Source organism: Corylus avellana, chromosome ca3 (assembly GCF_901000735.1).
Source record: "Corylus avellana chromosome ca3, CavTom2PMs-1.0".
NCBI classification, from domain to species: Eukaryota; Viridiplantae; Streptophyta; class Magnoliopsida; order Fagales; family Betulaceae; genus Corylus; species Corylus avellana.
In genome coordinates this window covers 5,283,874-5,287,685 of record NC_081543.1, presented here as the reverse complement: position 1 = coordinate 5,287,685, position 3,812 = coordinate 5,283,874, and the positions used below count along the sequence as shown (strand labels likewise).

The 3,812-nt window shown below is 36.5% G+C and overlaps 1 pseudogene; it reads left to right on the top strand.

Moving 5' to 3' along the window:
* The first annotated feature begins 383 nt into the window (after positions 1-383).
* Positions 384-1,600, top strand: LOC132173599 (phenylacetaldehyde oxime monooxygenase CYP71AN24-like; annotated as a pseudogene).
* Positions 1,601-3,812: the final 2,212 nt, after the last annotated feature.

Here is a 3,812-nt window from a genome sequence, read left to right as displayed (position 1 = left end):
TTACACTTTGTAAATGCCACAAAGTGCTCTCACCAATTTAGATTTTTCAGATAATCTCAATCAAGGACTACATAATCACGAAAAATAGGAGAACAATTTTAATCTAATTGCTGCTGGAAAAACGAAATTATCATAAATACAAAGTCTTTTCCATGATGAAGATAAGCATTGTTGCCCACATGTTTATCCACACACATTTTCTCGAAAAAAATCCAATTCCAAGTTGTTCTTGGACTCATTTTAAAACTAACATTATCTTCTTATAGATAAATAGGACTTGAGCCCACCAACTTGAATATTAATATTTTTCAGCAATTATCTTCACACTTGTTGACAATTTGAGCCATTATCAACTGTTCTAAACACTTAATTTGAGAGAGTAAATGGCGCAACAATCATGGCCGCAAGAGCTGCAAAAAATACTCTTCAATCCACTCCTCTCACTTGTCTTTCTCATCCTTTTTTCTCTATGTTTTCAAGCATATTACAAGCGGCAAACCCAATTTACCTCCATCCCCACCAAAGCTTCCAATCATTGGCAACCTACACCAGCTTGGCACGCTCCCACACCGTTCACTTCAAGCCCTTTCTAACAAGTATGGCCCTCTAATGTTCTTGTGCTTGGGCAATGCTCCAACCCTTGTGGTGTCATCTGCAGATATAGCCAGAGAAATGATGAAGACACATGATGTCATCTTCTCAAACCGGCCCTAAACCACAGCTGCCAATATCTTCTCCTATGGATGCAAAGACGTTCCGTTCTCACCCTATGGTGATTATTGGAGACAAGCTAGGAAAATTAGTGCGCTCGAACTTTTGAGCCTGAAAAGTGTACAATCGCTACAGTATGTAAGGGAAGAAGAAGTTGAAGCATTGATCAACAAGATACGCAACTCATGTCTAAATGGGGCTTCTGTTAATCTAAGTGAGATGTTGACTGCAACCTCAAACAACATAGTCTCCAGATGTATCGTTGGACAGAAGTTTGAAGACAAAAATGGCAAGAGCAGGCTCGGAGAACTATCAAGAAAAGTAATGGTGCTACTTGTAGCATTCTGTTTTGGAGATTTTTTTCCTTCTTTGGGATGGATTGATGTTCTTATGGGATTTATCCCGAGTCTGAAAGCCACTTTCAGAGAATTGATGCTTTGTTTGATCAGATGGTCGAAGAACACAAAACAAAGAAATCTGAAGATGACAAGCCCAATAGGAAAGATTTAGTTGATATTCTCCTCAAACTTCAAAAGATAGGCATGCTTGACATTGAGCTCACTCAAGACAACCTCAAAGCAATCCTTATGGTCTCTCTCTCTCTCTCTCTCACACACACACACAAAGCAATCTCTAAAGTCTTGTGTTTCCATAATTTCTGGACATGTTTGTGGGAGGAAGTGATACGACTTCAACAGCTTTGGAATGGTTAATGGCAGAGATCATAAAAAATCCAAATATTATGAAGAGAGCACAAGAAGAGGTGACAAGGGTGGTGGGAAAGAAATCAAAGATAGATGCGAATGACATCAACCAAATGGATTACTTGAAGTGTGAAAATTCTAAAACCGACTCCAAACAACACCTAATCAACTGTCTAGGTGTTTAACAAAAATTATGCAAAATAAGATCTAACATAACAGTTAAAAATCAACCAAATACAAATATGAAATAAACATTCAAGAACACAGATATTTGGTTACGAAGAGGAAACCATTTGGAGAACTCTCTAAATGTAAAACCTCTCCCGAGCAGCCAAACCCAAAAAATCAATCCGCTATAAGAAGAATAAGGAATACAAGAAGAATTACAAAACCTTTGACTCTTCCTTGCCTAAAACCTTTCTTCCCCTCAAAATAACCAATCAAAGTACTATTTACAGCCACCGAAAACCGAGCCTGTGAAGCAAGCATTTCTTAACACTGTTCCATGGAAACTTTCATGCTATCCGTAAATGGATTGTACCTCAGCCTGTGAAGCAAACATTTCTTAACCTTAAACTCTCAAATGCGCCAAGGTTTTATATTAGGAAACTCCGAGCACTTATCAATCACTACAATGCGTAACATGAAAAAGATGTAACATGGAAGCATAAGGCCAAAGCACATTAAATTGTCAAAAAAAAAAAAAAATCTTAAATATTGAAATTGATTGATTTTTTTTTTTTACATGTCCGGACAAGAGGGGAGAGAGAGATTCGAACTAGTGACCTCTGCTTCATGAGGTGTGATCCTAGCCGATTGAGTTACCTCTTGGGGACTTGAAATTGATTTCTATTCGTGCCCTGTGACACTTATATTTAAATCACAACATAATGAAACACAACATGCAATGCAGTTTCCCCAGTAAAGCATAAGCATGGCCACCCACTTTCTTGTTAGCCTCAAAACTTGAAATTGGTAAAAACAAAATAGGAGAGAAAGGATCGACAAGTAATATTCTCTGCCGATTTAAAATGGTATGTTTAGAAAATCATTTAAGCAAAGAATTGGGAGTTCACATGACATATATAATATTTAAGGGAAACTTCACTGAAGACCCTCGAACTTGCACCCGTTTTGAAATACCCCCCCTAAACTTCAAAATTTCTCAATTTAGTCCCCTGAACTTTCAATTGCTCTCGATTTGGACCCCTCCGTCAATTTTAGCCGTTAAAAATACAAAAAAGACCAAAATATCCCTGATTTTTGTTTTTCTAAAAATAAAAAAACGTTTTGCAAGTTGAAATTTTATACAAAATTCAGGGGTATAAACGTCATGTAACGTTTAAAATTTGACGAAGGGGTCCAAATTAAGAGCAATTGAAAGTTCAGGGGACTAAATTGAGAGATTTTGAAGTTTAGGGAGGGTATTTCAAAATGGGTGGAAGTTCGGGGGTCTTCAGTGAAGTTTCCCCTAATATATTTAACCTAAACTATTCTTACTGAATTCAAAAGATTTTTCTTAATCTTTCTTAATAAAAACGTAAATGCACAAAAAGATTTCATAAATCACCTTTGTTTCATAAAATTTGACTAAAATAATAATTTGTTAACAAGGAAAATGTTTTCACTTGTTACTTATGACTTAAATCATAATATGCATGAGATTGTGTGATCCAGCCTTCGAGAATATGGAAACACTTGTTGAGGTGCAGCAATGCCATGCACTCTACTCACTTGGATGACTCGTAGAACATGCTTTGCATAGTGTGATTTAGAATGCCATAAAAGGATTTGGCTTAATTATCTCACTAGACACCAATTGGTTTTTAGATAAGTTGGTCAAAGACCCGATCTAACAAATGGTATCTGAGCTAGGATCATAGGTTCGAGTCGCAGGAGTGTCATGTTGAGGGAAGGATTGTTGAGGTGCAACAATGTAACTTTGTTCACTTTGATGGCTCTTAGAACATGCCTTGCGGGGTGCGATTTGACTGTGTATTTGTAATGTCATTTTTGTGCTAGGTACAATCAACATGGCAAACATAATGAACTAGCTTCGCCATCACGCAATTATAACTTCAGTTTGATGCAAGCTAATGGATAGCACTCTTATGGCCTCTTTAGTGAAGGTAAAGTAATACAAGTCTACAAATGTTCTTTCATCATGAATAAATGTAGCAAGATTGAATACCTTTATTGTTGTAACACCCCCACATTATCTAATGAAAAACAATTTGAAGAGTTACCTCTAACTCCTCTTTTATCAGATAAAAAATTTGTAGTGGAAAGTAAGTCTGAATTACAGCTTCTTTTTTTTTTTGTGCGTGTGTACAAAAATGACATTACAAGTATACAGTCAAAGCGCTAAGAACCATTAATAAACAACACTTGGAATGA